Raw genomic sequence first — 17381 nt, 5'->3', positions numbered from 1 at the left:
CCCTCAAGATTGATGTACTCCTCCTGACATTTGGTGTCAGGACTGAACACAGTTCCAGATGAAATCTGACTAAACCCCTGTATAAGTGTTTCATCACTTGGAGTCATAGACATATATAACATGGAAACAGACCTTTCAGTCTAACTCGTCCATGCCAACCAGATATGCTAAATAAAGTCCCATTTGCCAGCATTTGGCCCATATCCCCCTGAACCTTTCCCATTCATATACCCATCCAGATGCCATTTAGATGTTATAATTATGTCAGCTTCCATCACTTCCTCTGGCAGCTCATTCCATACATTTCACCCTCTGTGTGAAAAAGTTGCCCCTTGGGTCCCTTTTAACTCTTTCCCTTCTTCTTATGCCATCTAGTTTTGGACTTCCTTACCCACACCAGGGAAAGGACCATGTCTATTATCCACGTCCCTCATGATTTTATAAACCTCTATATCATCACCTCACAGCCTCCAAAGCTCCAGGGAAAATATTCTCAGTCTATTCAACCTCTCTCTATAGCTCAAATCCTCCAACCCTGGCAACATCTTGTAACTCTTTTCAGAACCCTTTCAAGTTTCACAACACCCTTCTTATATCACAGAGGCCAGAACTGCACACAGTATTCCAGTGGCCTAACCAATGTCCTGTACAGCCTCAACATGACCTCCCATTTCCTATACTCAATGCACTGACCAATAAAGGCAAGCATACCAAATGCTTTCTTTCACTATTCTATTTACCTGGGATTCCACTTTCAAGGAAGTATGAACCTGCACTCCAAGGTCTCTTTGATCAGCAACACTCCCCAGGACCTTACATTAAGTGTATAAGTCCTGCCCTGATTCACCTTTCCAAAATACAGCACTTCACATTTATCTAAATTAAAATCCATCTGCCACTCCTCAGCTCATTGGCCCATCTGATCAACATCTCATTGTACACTGAGATGATCTTCTTTGCTGTCCACGACACATCCAATTTTGGTCTCATTTACAAACCTACTAACTCACTACCCTTTATATTCCAGTGACGTCTTGGAGCGTTTTATAATGCCTTTATGGGATTTGGGCATTGCTGATTAGACTCATTTTTTGCCCATCCCTAACTGTTAAGATTCAGCCACATTGCCGTGGGTCTGGAGTGACATGTAGGCCAGTTCAAATGCAGCAGATTTCCTTCCTTAAATTGGTGAAGCAGGTGGATTTTTACCCCATTGGGCTAGCTTTATAATTCCAGATTTTTACCAAATCCAAATTTCACCATTCGCTCTGGTGGGATTCAAAGCCAATTCCCAGAACATGAGACAAAAAAAAGCAAAGTTCTGAAGAGGGCTCACTGGACCCTCAACGTTAACTCTCCTTTCTCCCCTCAGATGCTACTGAGTTTTCCCAGTATTTCTGTTTTGGTCCCAGAACCTTAGCCTTGGGTTCTACATTACTAGTCCATTCAACATTACGACAACACCACTGCTTCTGACAAATCAGCCTCTTTTTCCTAGAAATTTATGCTTCTTGGTGCTGAGTTTTTTTTCCTATTATTACCAATCTCTTCCTCAATTTTCCCACTGGATGGAGAAACATGCAACCGGGGATACTAACCATGTACGTCTTGTCGAGCACAGACATAAAGAATGTCGAACCATGTCTGCTTAAGGCCTCTGAGTATAACTTAAAAGGGCCAATTGTGTTCAGGATATTGGCTGTCCCCTCACTTGTGCAAGAAGAAGGTTAATCAGTCCATTTGCACCTTTTCAAATGCAAATTCCTAAATGGGGTATGGAAAGGTCATTAGAGTGTTTTGCTTTTCAATAGCCATGGGTTAAATCCCACAGCCCAGGCAATGGAAATTTGAGCCTGTTTTCACTAGCACTGGTACTAATGTTTGCTAAGTGTTTCCCTTCCCTTGTAGCACTGACAACCTTCCTTTGATGGCAGTGACAAGTCAAAGAACAACTTATCTGTCCTGAGACAGGCCCTTGGTTTTGCCACACTGAATCAAAAGAACTCAGAAATTCATTTGACTAATTGAGCCTGTGTCAATTCTTTGAACGACCGATCTAATTAGTTCAACTCCCCCACAGAGCTGGAATGTTTTTCTCCCTTTTTCAGTGTGCATCAGTTAGATATAATTATTGGCATATTTCATTGAATCCCTAAAGTGCAGGTAGAGGACATTAGGCCCATTAAGTCTGCACCAACCCTGCAAAGAGCATCTTCCAGAGCCAGCTCCCCCACCCTATCCCCATTACCCTACATTTCCCATGGTTAACCCACCTAGCCTGCACATCCCTGGACACAATGGACAAGTTAGCATGCCAATCCACCTGATCCACACAGATTTGGACTATGGGAGGAAGCCGGGAGTGCCCAGAGAAAATCTACGCAGACACAGTGAGAACATGCAAAATCCATATAATCATCCAAGGTTGGAATCAAACCTGGGTCCCTGGTGCTGTGAGGCAGCAGTGCGAACCACTGAGCCACCATATGCCCACCATCCCCTAATGTATTAGAAGAAGAGCCCTTTGGATGTGAAATGTTAACTCTGTCTCCCAATATCACTTTCATTTCAGTCTTTCAGCTTCTACAGTATTTCATTTTCAGTTTAGGTAAATATTGGACTTGCTTTTGAAGAAAAAAAAGAGGCATACTGTATTGACATTGTTCATCTGGCTGTCATCAGGGGCATAGTAAAGGGAAAACAATGTTTATACTGTTTGAGAGGATAGTTCTGATTGGTTGGCAAATTTTTAAATTGAAAAATGAGCACTTTACACCAGTCTTAAAATTGCAACCTTACAGGTTCAGGTTTCACTCTGTTCACAGAGCGAAACAGGTGCTTTAGGTCCTCGTGTGAAGCAACAGGAACAGTCCAGTGATTATCTTCAGCTCCAAGTCCTGGATTACCATGACTTTCAGCTGAAACTATTTCCTCTGAGTTTCTAGTAACACTGTCTTTGACACTGGCTGCTGCTGCTTTCAGCTGCTGAAGAACAATGTAAAGTGTCTCTTTGTTCATATGTGTTCATGTGTCACCTAAAAGGAGTATTTGCAGCTCATAAATCACCTTTGAAATGCAGCTGCTGTTTTAATGTCAGGAATATGGCAACCAATTTGTGTACAGCAAGCTCCCACCAACAGCAATAAGATAATGCTCAGATAATCAGGTTTAATTATCTTAGTTGAGGAGTACATGTCGAGTCATAGAGTCATTCAGCACAGAAACAGACCCATCAGTCCAACCAGTCCATGCTGACCATGTTCCCAAACTAAACTAGTCCCACCTGCTTGCATTTGGCTCATATCCTTCCAAAGCTTTCCATTTATGTCCTTATCCAAATGTCTTTTAAATGTTGTAACTGTACCTGCATCTGTCACTTCTTCTGGCTGTTTACTCCACACCTGAATCTCCGTCTGGGTAAAAATGTTGCTTCTTGTGACTCTTTTAAATCTTCATACTTTCACCTAAAGAATATGGCCCCTAGTTTTGAATTCTCCTATCCTTGGGAAAAGGCCCTTGTCATTCATTTTATCTAAGTCCCTCATGATTTTATAAACCTCAGTAAGGTCACCCCTCAACCTCCCACGCTCCAGTGAAAAAAGGCCTCGTCTTTCCAGACTATTTTTATTGCTCAAACCCTTCATTCCCAGCAACATTCTGGTAAATCTTTCCGAACCCTCTCCAGTTTAATAATTTCCTTCCTATGACTTCTTCAAACATGCAATAAGATTTTTTTTACATCTACGGCAAAAGGGAGGTGGGACTTTTGTTTTAGTGTCTCATTTGAAAAGAGTTTATTCCACAAGGCAGCGTTCCCTCAGTACTGCAAAGTTAACTTGGATTTTATGGTTCATTATCTGGGACATGAACCTACAACATTCTGACTCAAATGCTGGAGTTATACCTATTGAGTCACAGCTGACAAAGCAAACTCATACCCCTACAATGAACTAAGTGGATAATGTGTTTTTATTATTATTTAAAAGGTGATACTTAATCTCCCTGCAGTTGCTGTGTGCCAGAAAGGAGCAGAGCAGAAACAGTTAATGACTGTGTACAATACAGCCTCCTCATTTTACTGATAAAGCACTGTCAGATTGTTTAATGGGTTAAGGCCATTTATTTCTGTTTAGGCTGCAGTAGGGAGCTCTCTCAATCAGTAATTCCTGTTAATTACTCCTGTGGGCCAACCCACCACTGTCACTGGATTGAGTGCGTGCATCTGGCTGAAAGCCAACAAACCTCCCCTGCCCCAGCCCCAGGCACAACAGTCAATCAGTTCAGATAGTTCTCTTTTGACTATCAGCTCCTGAGGAGCCACCTTACTCCACAGTACAGACAAAGCTGAGCTAAAAGCACAGGTTCTTAGTGACTAAGGAGGCTGGTGCCTGTCATCAATCATGGCTGGGTCCTGGGATTCTCACTGCTGCATTGAAGATTCCTGGCAGTAAGTGGTGTGGAACAGTCGGAAACACCTGCAGTGAGATAGACACAGAGAGAGAGAGAGAGAAAGTCCCAGCCAAAGGCCAGCCCTTTCTATTCTGTGCACTGGCTGGACTGCGTGACATTGTGGAAGAAACCTCTTTTGGGATCCACAGCACTCTGGTAAGTACAGAGGAAATACCTATAAAGTCTACTCACTACAGTAAGTGATATATAGGAATGCAGATTGAGCAGGATTTAACAGTTAGTATTCCTATTACTGTTAAAAATGTCATCAACATATCAATGGCTTTATCATGTTTGATATCTAGTTTTCTTATGAAATGTTTAGCATGGTTGAGAAGGCACAGTTAGAATAATGCTGATTACTGGTATAAAATCCTCAGCAGCATACTACAATGTGATAGTCTGAAGCACATGCTGTGTTTTTGGGAAATGGTGCAACAGTCTGACTTCTGTGTGGATTGATTGGAAAACAATGGGATACGGTGTGATCCCATCCTGATTGATTAATTGTGCAGCAATGGGACACAATCTTTATCCATGTTATGTCTTAAGGAAGCAAAGGTCAATGGAGGTCAATGATGTACCCAAAGGAAACATAATTGGCGCCACGTTATTTGGGCTGGTGAAGCCTGGGGGGGGGGGGAAGAGGTTAGATATCTGCTGGTGATTGGTGTAAATGGGTGAGAGTTCCTTGTTTTTGTTCCCATCAAATATATAATTGGATCAGAGGAGGCAAACCTATTTCTGCAGTGGACGTGGATATGGACCGCCTGCTGTTTGTCTGGGCTGGAGGTGAACAAATCCCCTCTTACCTTGCAGAAGTGGGCTACTTCCTGTTTCTGGAAGTGTTGTGAATACCTGCCAGATTGACCAGGGCTGCTGTTCAGGAGCTAGTAAACACAGTCAGTGAGGTTGACCATGATGGTGACTTGGTGCGAGATTTCACATGCCTTTGCCAAGTATTTGAAAGGAGGGGGCTTATGGCTTGGCCCACCAGCCCCTGAGCCATCTCACGTTCTATAGGGATGTTGAAAACTTTGGGAGGCTCACTCACCCTGAGGTCTATTGAGGCCCTTAAGTGACCAATTAATGGCCACTCAAATTCCTTATCTCACCTGTCTACTCATTGATCAGTGGCAAGCAGAGGCCATTGTCAAAAGAGCAACTTGGTAGGGTAGGCTGGCAAAGGGTGGCACATTTACTTTTGAAGTCCCCAGTGTCCATTGGAAGCAACTTCAACCATCAAGAACATGCCCTTCCTCCTCCTTTAACCCTCCTCCGCTGCCCTTTATATCCTGGCCCTTTGATGCTTCACCCTGGAGCTTGTCTGCCAAGTCCTGCCATTATCTCAGACTTTTCTTCAGCATATGAAATTCTGGGTGTGCCTGGAGTCCCAGCAGTGTCCACTGCTAAAACCTGGCACTGTGGAGACGATAGAGAGATTGACCAGCAAATCTGTCAGGTGTGATTTCCTCTTCACTTAAGGGCAGATCGGCTCATCCTGAGACAGTTCACACCCCATTGGGTTTTTAATGGCTGTGAGGTAACTTGTATTGATGGGGTTACATACCTGGCCAGCTCTCTGAAGGGTGGAGCAGGAAACACCTCCATCTGAAAAATCCCATCCATACCTGTGGTACCAAAATAGACCAAGGTAAAAATACTCAGGTTCAAATCTGACCGTATGATACTCCTTGAGTCATATGGAATCACAGCCTGGCTTCCTTAATTCTAATGATCATTAAATGGATCTTGGGAACAGTGAAGAACAAAGGAGAGGGTGGTCTCAGAAGGGACCATAAACAAAGACAGCAAATGTGCATTTACTTAGTGCCTTGTACATTTACAGCTCCAAAGTCCTTCAGAGCCAATTGTGTACTTTTGAAGTGTAGCCACTTTCAAACATAGGAAGTATAAATTGCACAGCAAACTGCCACAAACAATGACCAAATAATCTGCTTCAGTTATAGTAGCCGAGGGATAAAATTGGTCAGGATATTGTGGAGAATTTTCCTCCTCCTCCACTTCTTCCAAATGCTACCTTGGGTTCTTTTATGTTCAGCTGAGAGAGCACTCTAACCTGAAAAAGGGGACCACCGGCAGTGCTGCACTCCTTTGGTATGGGACTGGTCTTTTCAGCCTGGATTATGGGCTCAAGTTTTCATGAGGTTTGCAAATTGGCATTGAGTTTGGATAGGCTGAAATTCAATAGTACATCTGATTAAACAATAACAGCTGACAATGCTCTGACAAAAGAAAATAAGAGGTATTTTGCACCAGGGGTTGTTTGTCAGGGGATTGAAATGGATCCAAAAGAGATCTGAATAGATACAGACTGGGGATATTTATTGTGCAGTGGGTTGGGTGGGGAATTGTGGTTTGGCTAATGTCATGTGGTATCTTCAGTAAGAGACAAGTGCAGATAACATGGGAGCCGAAGGTAGGAAGGAAGGGTCTGCTCATTGACACTTTGGATAACACTAGTGTCGGGTAGGTCAATATTTTTTCAACTCTTGTGCACTCTAGAGAAAACACACTAATGTTCAAAATTGGCCAGGGTTTCCACCAAAGTTGTTTTAAAGTTTTTTTTTACACAGGATGTGGTCTATTTGGATGGAAAATGTACTAATGTGTTTCCTGGCTTGACATTAGTCAAGTGACCCCTGCCATGACGCAGGCAGATATTCTGTGACATGCTTAATAAAGGCAGAGCACAAGCAAGGCTAGCATCCTGTCAGTTTTAATATGGGCATTGTTGCCCAGAGCAGCATCTACTGCCCATCTCTCATTGCAGTGTAGGTACAACCACAATGCTGTTAGAGAGGGGTTTCCACCAAAGTTAGGGTAAGAGTTGCTGCAGTCAGCCTTTTATACTCTTCCAAGTAAAATTCTGTCACTTGTGCAATATCTGTTAGGGCACTGAGGTATGGCCAAGCATGTCCAGAGGGGAACTTATTCCTCTGGTGCATTGAGCTATAGGGAGAGATTGAATTACGGCTGTTTTCCTTGAAGCGTTAGAGGCTGAGGGGTGACCTTATACAGGCTTACAAAATCATGAGGAGCATGGATAAGGTAAATAGACAAAGTCTTTTCCCTGGGATGGGGAGAGTCCAGAACAAGAGGGTATAGGCTTAGGATGAGAGGGGAAAGATATAAAAGAGACATTGAGTCAACTTTTTCACTCAGAGGGTATAACGAGTATGGAATGAGCTGCCAGAGGATGTGATGGAGGCTGGTACAATTGCAACATTTAAGAGGCATTTGGATGGGTATATGAATAGGAAGGGTTTGGAGGGATATGGGCCAGGTGCTGGCAGGTGGGACTAGATTGGGTTGGGATATCTAGTCGGCATGGACAGGTTGGAGCGAAGATTCTGTTGCTGTGCTGTACATCTCTATGACTCTATGCCATGTTGAGCGGTCCCTTCACATTTATGGGTTGACTTTCTGACTGCACAGTTCTGGTGGGCAGCCTGCACCACCAACCTCCCCTCAACCCCTCCCATTGCTTATACATGTGGCTGCTCTGCAAACTGTTCTCCGCCCACCGTGGGTGAAGAGCTGTCAGCTGCATGCCTGCTATTTCCTGACCCGTGCTGTGGGAGAGCCAAGGTCAGCACTGGCACTGAGTGCCCAAGTAATCAGCCTTTGTGTGTATTATACCCAATAATGTAGGTCACAAAGCATCCAGAATGATGGTTGGAATGACTGCCTGTTCACATGCCAACTCTGTCCAGCTCCTGCTGCTCTCTCCAACCGCAGCATTGCAAATTGACATCAAACTGGCAAAAATCAACCAAGTTACACGACAGAAATGTTACACTTGAGAGATCCCAGGCTCTATTTGCAGGAAATAACAAGCCTTGTATAAATAAAGATGACAGACTCTCGATAATATTATACTGAGTGACAGGATCTGCACATACTCTGGTGAATGCTAGATGTTGTATATGTAATAAGGAGTAACATACCCAATAGATATTGCAGTGAATAATCTGACTTGCTATATTACAGGAAAACAGGTCCTGTATATATTACAGTAAGTGACACACTCTGTATACATTATAGTGGAAGGACAGATCCTCCACAATATTATAATCAATAATAGCACCTCTGTATATTGCAGAGAAAGATAGGGTTTGTAAATATTATAATAAATGACAGACTCCATTTAATATTATTAGTGACTGGACCTGCATTAATAATAGATAATCTGGGCTCTATTGAATGAAGTTCCTTCATTTGGGGCAGCATGGTGTTGTCTGACCTTGTATATACTATAATGTGCGCTATATCCCACAGATATTAGTATAAATATGAAATATGATTTCACTAGTGAAAAACAGGCATGAAATAATTTATCAAATACACACCATTGTTTCTCATATGAAATGATCTACAATTGTTCTTTGTGTGAAATTTCCTTGATGTTAAGCATCAGATTTTGCAACCCAGTGTGCTGCCAACATTCAGGAAGACACTTAGAAGCTATCAACAATTGTCAAACTGGCAGACAGTGGTACAACATCAACTTTATCTAATCTGCCAAAGGAAGTGGAGAGTACAGTTACAACATTTAAAAGACATTTGGACTGGTGCATGAATAGGAAAGGTCTAGAAGGATATGGGCCAAACCCAGGCAAATGAAATTAGTTTTTAGCTTGTGAAACTTGGTTGGCGTGGAATAGTTGGACTGAAGGGTCTGTTTCTGTGCTAAATGACTCTATGACTCATGAGCCAGTGGCTGAGCTTGTGGAACCTTGGAAAGTGCCCAGGTCTGATCCCTGGTCAATGTTGATCTCATAGACAGTTTTACAGTGAAGGTTAGAGACTTAAGGGGCAACTTTTTCACGCAGAAGGTGGTACGTGTATGGAATGAGCTGCCAGAGAATGTGATGGAGGCTGGTACAATTGCAATATTGAAGAGGCATTTCGATGGGTATATGAATAGGAAGGGTTTGGAGGGATATGGGCCGGGTGCTGGCAGGTGGGACTAGATTGGGTTGGGATATCTGGTCAGCATGGATGCGTTGGACCGAGAGGTCTGTTTCCATGCTGTACATCTCTATGACTCTATGTCTTCATCACTTTTGGGATTTCGATTGCTAACTCAGGTCAATGATCTAACAGAATAACAGACCACAAGTGCATTAATAATTGTCTATGCTAAAGACCTGAAAAGCATTGTTTTACAATAAGCTGTAACTGGGGCGATTGCAATGAGAGTTAACATTTTGGGTCCAGTGACCCTTCCTCTGACCCGAAACATTAACTTGGATTTCTCTTCACAGATGCTGCTAGACCTGCTGAGCTTTTCCAGCAACTTCTGTTTTGTTTCTGATTTACAGCATCTGAAGTTCTTTTGGTTTTTATTTTTACTGGGGCAATTGAGTTCTTCAGCCCTTGTTAACTCCTGTGCTTATTGTTCCTGTAAATAGTTGTCAATTGTCTTGCAGGTTTCCTTTTAATGACCATTGCAGATCTGCTGCTTGTGGTTATAGGTGCCATCTAACTCCTTTTTTAGCTTAATAAAAATTGGAAGAACTCCAGGTGCTGGAAATCTCATTTTTTAGCCTTGTTAATTAACTAGTTCTGGTTAGCAAAACTAAGTGACGTGCTGGTGCTGTAGGACTCCATTCCTAAGCTGTTCACTAGTTAGGTCCCCATTGAATTAACAGGGAGGAGAAAGGTGAGAATCAGCAGACACTGTTCAATGTCTTGGTGATGAAACATAAATGTAGTAAAATAATATGGGACTAGATTATCCAGACTACTACTGTAGTTTAATATGGAATTGGGGACAGACATGAATTCAAAGTACTAATTTATACTATTACATCTGATATCAGGAAGTTCTTCAGTCTGAGAGTGATCAATGCATGGAGACACTTAGGATAGAATAATGGAAGCAAAATATCCGGAATCATTTGAAAGACAATTAGTGGATTAATGGGAAGACATTAGGGTCTTTCTGAATGGTTCAACTGAGGCGAGACAAATGGCTTTCCTTATTCTATCAGTACTCTGTGATCTGCTTTTGTGAATTTTACATTACAACAGCCACTACAATGCATTTGAATTTCACTGTCTGTAAAGTGTTTGAGGGTAACTTTTTTGATTATTCTCTTTTGAGAAGCCCAATGTCACCAACACTTAGATACTAAAATTAAGGAGCACTTTGGCATCTGAACAAGAGTAGGGGAGGAGAGGAATGCTGCTGGGACTGACAGGAGGGCAGTGGGTGGGGGGAAGTGGGGTGGGGGAATTCAGGGGTACGGGAACTGTCAGTGTACGGGGTGGAGGTGTGACGGTGGTAGAGCTGTTAGTGCAAGCCAGCAGGAAACGTGGCTATTCACAGAGATGTACTGCAGATGAGCAAAACAGCAAAAATAAACTGACAAGGCAAACAGGATCCCAGCAGGACTCAACCCCTCAAAAATGAGGAGGGTGGCGTGGAAATTCCAGGGGGAGTGGAATTTCTTAGATTGATGGCCCTAAGAACTTGTACCTTGTACTCAAGATGGCGCCATAAGGGTAAACTTTTCACTGTATTCATTTGAGTACATGTGACAATAAAGCTAATTCAATTCCTGATGAAGAGCTTACGCTCAAAACATTGCCCCTCCTGCTCCTCGGATGCTGCCTGACCGGCTGTGCTTTTCCAGCACCGCAGTCTTTGACTTTAATTCAATTCAAAGCATGTGGCACTCTAATGTCATTCTGTTCATTTGTTCAGCTCTTTATATTATCGTTACAAGCAGCAGGTTCCCATTTGTCTACAGACAATACCATCTGCACCTTTTGGGCACTTGCTGGTTTCTACACAATCTGCAAGGCAGCTGTACACACCCTGTCTCTTCAATAGCCCAATTACATTAGAGAACCACTTCTGTTCCTCGGGACTTTGTTAAACAATTGGAGAGGCAGCACCACTCAGAATCTATCGTGAAAATGAGGAGAATTCAGGTGACCAGCAGCTTACTGTCAGCTGGACTGTGATTTATATGGGCTCTTACCAAAGATCTGTCAAAATCATCAGCGCTATTTGAAAGTTCTGAATGAAGACAGAAGTCCAAAGTAGCAGCCAGTGTTAAAATAAACAACCATTAGCTCTGCAGAGGGCTGTATAATCTCTGTCTCAGGCACTTCCTCAGACAGCACAGTCAGACAGAACAATCTCATTCTCACTGGAATAGGGCTGTGCATCACACATAGAACTGAGGGGAGAAAGAAAAAACAACATCAATGCACAAATAAGCTTTTAATTGATGTGTTTAGCAGATAGTTCCAAAGGACCTGCCCCTGTTTCAGAGAGGCTATTCAGAGAGCACTGAACTGCAAGCTCAGGACATTTAGCTAAATGCTGTTTCAGTTTGCAGTGAGTTTTGGCTAGCAATATTATGCTTCATGCTGTAAAAAAATTGCATTCTATACAACAGTGTGATGTATTAAATAGCTGCTTCACTTTGTACATCCACTGTGCTTTGAGCCTGAGCTGCATTTTCAGTGCTGATACACCTGAACACACTGACTCGCAACCCTAACATACTGGAGTGCAGATCCTCTCCTGAAAATACCGACTCAAGGAGGACTACTGTTGGGACATCTCTACTGCTCCATTATTGTTTTCCCTTCTCATTTCACATCATGCTGTAAGCCCCATTGGTCCAGTGCCATGGATTATGTGCAGCTCAAGGGACGTCGACCCCAGCCCATGCTGATATTCCAGATTCCCTCGGCCCCATTCAGGATGGCAATCCTCACCCTCTCTGTCCCAGTTCAAAGTGAAAAATCACACAACACCAGGTTATAGTCCAACAGGTTTATTTGGAAACACTAGCTTTCGGAGAGCTGCTCCTTCAGATGGTTGTGGAGAATAAGATTGTAAAACACAGAATTTTATAGCAAAGGTTATAGTGTGATGCAACTGAAATTATATATCGAAAAAAACCTGGATTGTTTGTTAAGTCTCTCATCTTTTACAATGACCATGTTGGTTTCAGTTCTTTCATATGTAAATCCATTAAACAACCACCAAACCTCAAATAGATAATTGTTTGCAGTAAACTGCCCAGTTTTCAGGACAATTCCATACAACCCTGTCATGGCAGATGCTGCAAGATTTGTCACTGTCAACATGGATACCACCATTACATGTGGGGACACCACCCACCATGTATGTGGCAGGTACTTGTGTGACTTAGCCAATGTTGTCTATCTCATATGCTGAGGCATGGTACATTGATGAGACCAAGCAGAGGCTACAGCAACAGATGAATGGACGCCGCACAACAATCAACAGACAAGAATGTTCTCTCGCAATTGGAAAACACTTCAGCGTTCCAGGACATTCGACCCTGGACCTTCGGGTGACTGCCCTCCAAAGCAGACTTTGGGACAGGCAGCAATGCAAAGTGGCCGAGCAGAGGCTGATAGCCAAGTTCGGTATCCATGGGAATGGCGTCAATCAGGACCTTGGGTTCATGTCACACTACAGGTGACCCCACTGCACTAATCACACACACTCCTACAGATTCTCTCTCATTCACAAACTCTTCCTCGTATATGCTTACACATACACTCCCACATTCACACATGCACCCTCTCACAGACTTATACCCCTTTTACACTCACACTCATACACATACACACACTCTCACAGACATTCATATCCCCCCCCACACACACCCACCTGCATGCGCACACATGTTTGTGGGGTGATTTTGCAGAATTATGTTTTATTTTGCTTAGAAACTGCATGAATCCATGTAAGATTCTGTAAATCCCTTTTCAGAAATAGAATCAGTCTGAACATTGGGGCACAGACAACATCACACAGGGCACCTCACACCTTCAATACATCATCTGGGCCAACATGGCACCCATTGTTAAAGTTCGCTTGAGAATGTAACTTCTTCAAAAAAAGTTCTGGGATTTACTTATGAAAGAACTGAAACCAACATGGTCATTCTAAAAGATGAGAGACTTTACACACAATCTATTTTCAATATATAATTTCAGTTGCATCACACTGTAAATGCTTGCTATAAATTCTGTGTCTTACGGGAGGTGGCCACGCCACATGGGTACACGGCCACACCGGGAGACGGCCACATGGGTAGATGGCCACACCGGGAGGTGGCCACGCCGGCAGACAGCCACACCGGGAGGCGGCCACATGAGTAGACGACCACACCGGGAGACAGCCACACTAGGCCGAGACCACCTTTCTCCTCCTTCAGGCCTAGCTGCAGACGGAAAGCCTCAGCCTGGCCTGAGAGTCTGGGCAGGTTAAGTCAGCCCAGGATCTGCTCTTTGCTTGACTGGAGACCCCAGGCTGGGGTGGAGCTATGCCCAGCTCATCCTGGCATTGCTGCCACCAGAGGCTGCTCCACTTGCCCTCGGCCAAAAGCAGGAGGAGCATAAACCTTCCCGTGCAGCCTTTGCATCGCTCATCTCTAGAAAAATCCAAGTGCTTTGTTAATGAGGTAGGATTTAAGGACCTTCTTCTTGGAGTGAAAAGAGAGGAGTCTAGTTTTAGGTAGAGCATTCCATACCTCAGCGTCTCGGCAGCTGAAAGGCCAGCTGCTGAAGGCGTCACAAGTAAAATCAGGGACGTTCCAAGAGTCTAGAATTGAAGGAGCAGTTTGGAGGGTATGAGGGCTGGAGGTATGGAGATGAGACCAACACAGAGGTTTAAAATTGAGAACTTACTGAACCAGGTGTCCAATATAGGTCAGTGAGTATGTGGACTTTGTACGAGTTAGAATTCAGACAGCAGAGTTTTAGTAAAACGCATGTGTATAAAGATTGGAGGATCAAAGGATAGATTGGAAGTATAGCAATAAATGAGGCCTGAGGTAATAAAGAGGTCTTGTGACGCAGTGGTTGTATCTCAAGTGGCCTTCAAGCCTGAGGCTCACATTCCATCTGTTGGCTGTGGAAAGTGCGTTCACAATTGGCTATAAATCTTTTCACCTTTCCTGATGAAAGGCAGTAGGAACAGGACAGATCCGTGAGAAGCTGCAGCGCAGTGGTGTACAGTAAAGAGGGAGACTGCCCTGGGAGACTTCAATATTGATTCTAGACCCCCAGGAAATCTCATCAGCAGGAAGGCTCCTTGGCTGAACCCCTCCATGTTGAACGCAGTTTGGAGGAAGCTCTGAGGGTGGCAAGGGCACAGAATGTACACTGGGTGGGGAACTTCAATGTTCAGCACCAACAGTAACTCAGCAATGCTACATTGTCTGAGTCTTAAAAAACATAGCTGAGTCTGTGGCAGGTGGCTAGGGAACCAGTAAGAGGGGGAAACATATTTGACCTCATCCACTCCAACCTATCTGCTGCATGTACATGTGTCCATGGCAGGATCAATATTAGTGAACACAGCATAGTCCTTGTCGAGACCAAGTCCCACACTCATATAACCAATACATTGTGTTGCATGGCACTGTCACTGTGCTAAAAGGGACAAACTTAAAACAGATCTAGAAATTCAAGTCTGATCACCCTTCGGCACTTTGGGCCATTAGTAGCACTCCACACACAATCTGCAATTTCATGGCTGGAGGTAAGGAGAAACTTCTTCAGCCAGAGAGTGGTGAATCAATGGAATTCACTGTCACAGAAGGCCATGGAGGCCAACTCATTGAGTGTATTAAAGACGGAGATAGATAGGTTCTTGATTGTCAAGGGTTATGAGGAGAAGGCAGGAGAATGGGGACGAGAAACTTATCAGACATGATTGAATTGGCAGAGCAGACTCGATGGGCTGAATGGCCTAACTTCTGTTCCTATGTCTCATGGTCTTCTGGAATTTCCCCAACCCTAGTTCTATGAAGAGTGCAGGAGGGCATGCCAGGAGTCGCACCTAGACGTAAAAACGAGATGTCAACCTGTTGAAGCTACAGCATAGAACTACTTGCGTGCCAAACAGCCATGGAGCTAAGTGATTCCACACCCAACGGATCAGATCCAAGATCTGTAGTCCTATCAGTTTCCAGTTGTGAATGGTGTTGGCTAATTAAACAACTCTTTTGGAGGAGGAGGCTCCACAAATATAACATCCTCAATGATGGAACAGCCCAGGCATATCAGTGCAAAAGATAAGGCTGATGCATTTGCAGCAATCTTCAGATAAAATTTCCAAGTGGAAGATCTATCACAGCCTCCTCCAGAGGTTCCCAGCGTAACAGATACTAGTCTTCAGTCAATTCATTTCACTCCCGGATGCCCACTCATGCTCACTGATGCCAGTTTTGGATTTGCCAGGATCCCTCAGCTTCTAACCTCACTATGGCCCGGGTTCAACCATGGACAAAAGAGTTGAATTCCAAGAGGCAAGGTGAGAGTGACAGCACTTGACATCAAGGCTATGTTTGACTGAGCTGTGGCATCAAGGAGTTCCAGAAATTCTAGAGTCAAGGACAAATGGAGGAAAAACATATCCGCTGGTTTGACTAATATCTGGCACATAGGAAGATGGTTTGGTCATGAAGGTCAGTCATCTCAGCTCCAGGACATCCCTGCAGGTGTTCCTCAGGGCAGTGTCCAAGGCCCAACCATTTTCAGCTGCTTCATCAATGACCTTCCATCCGTCACAAGATCAGAAGTGGGAATGTGCAATCATCGGCGAACAATGTTTAGCGACTGCATTCATGATTCCTCAGATACTAAAACTGTCCATGTCTAATGCGGCTCAGACTGGGTAATTGCCAGGTTTGGGTTAACAAGTTGCAAGTAGCATTCATATCACACAAGTGCCAGGCAATATTGCCTCCACTAAAGGACAAGCTAACTGTCACGCTGTTGACACTCAATGGCTTTACCAACAATGAATCCCCAATGTCAACATCCTGGGCATTACTACTGACCAGAAACTACACTGGACAAGCCACATAATACTATGGCCACACGAGCAGGTCAGAGGCTGGGAATAATCCGGTGAGTAATTAACCTCCCTGACTCCCAAAAGCCTATCCACCTTCTAAAAGGCTAAAGTCAGGAATGTGATGGAATACTCCCCACTTACCTGGTTAAGTGCAGCTCCAACAACACTCGAGGCTTGACACCATCCCGGACAAAGTGGCCCACTTGATTAAACACCACATCCATAAACATCCACTCCCTCCACTGATGCTACTGAGCATCAGTGTGTACTATCTACAAGATAAACTGCTGAAATTTGCCAAAGATCCTTTGACAAACCCATGAACACTTCCATCGAGAAGGACAAGGGCACCAGATACATAGGAGCACCACCACTTGCAATTTATCTCTAAGCCACTCACCATCCTGAATTGAAAATATATCTTCAGTCCTTCAGTGTTGCTGTGTCAAAATCCTGGAATTCCATCCCTGAAAGTTTCATAGGTCTAACTGCATGCCAAGGACTGCAGCAGTTCAAGAAGGCAGCTCATCAACACCTTCTCAAGGGCAACAAGGGATAGGGAATAAATTCTGGCCCAAACAGTGATATCGAGAATGAATAATTGCAAAATATATATAAGAACTGATATTGCCAACATTGCAGCAAAAGAGAATAATGATTGATAGCGGAAACGTTAGATCTCATGCTGTTTCCCAACATGAACACAGCCAGTGGATTAGTAATGTGACCGTAATCCTGAGCCCATCTCCTGCACCTGGCCTCAATAGTGTAAATCTAGATTTAGATTCATTTATTGCCACTTGCATATAAAAATACAGTGAAAAGTGTTTTCTCAAGTGCAAAACGCAAAGTGCTGCCATGTTCTGGTGCTATCTTGAAACACAGAATATAATGCAAAGTTGGACTACAATACAGTTAATCGTCCCACCTTCCTCTTGTTATCCTCTGTTGCTCAATAACGGCTGGGGTCTCTGTAATGGACTCGGGGTGGGGGGGTTGGTGGTTCTTGGTTACAAACCCAGAGATGAGGTGAATTGCCCAG

The 17381-nt window shown here is 43.7% G+C and overlaps 1 protein-coding gene across 3 annotated transcripts in view; it reads left to right on the top strand.

Annotated features, from left to right (window-relative positions):
• The window catches only part of LOC140467195 (ras association domain-containing protein 8-like), a 116964-nt gene that overhangs the window by 29615 nt on the left and 69968 nt on the right, over positions 1-17381 (top strand). For 2 of the 3 annotated variants that reach the window (XM_072563381.1, XM_072563379.1), the window contains exon 1: positions 4310-4605. The exons of the other annotated variant lie outside the window; for it this stretch is intronic. The gene's annotated coding sequence lies outside the window, so the exon portion shown is untranslated. Of the gene's footprint in view, positions 1-4309; positions 4606-17381 lie in introns of those variants that run through there. 3 annotated transcript variants of the gene reach the window in all.

The sequence above is a fragment of the Chiloscyllium punctatum genome, chromosome 45 (genome assembly GCF_047496795.1).
Source record: "Chiloscyllium punctatum isolate Juve2018m chromosome 45, sChiPun1.3, whole genome shotgun sequence".
Lineage (NCBI taxonomy): Eukaryota > Metazoa > Chordata > Chondrichthyes > Orectolobiformes > Hemiscylliidae > Chiloscyllium > Chiloscyllium punctatum.
The sequence above is the reverse complement of the archived record's forward strand: the minus strand, read 5'-3'. Positions and strand labels throughout refer to the sequence as shown.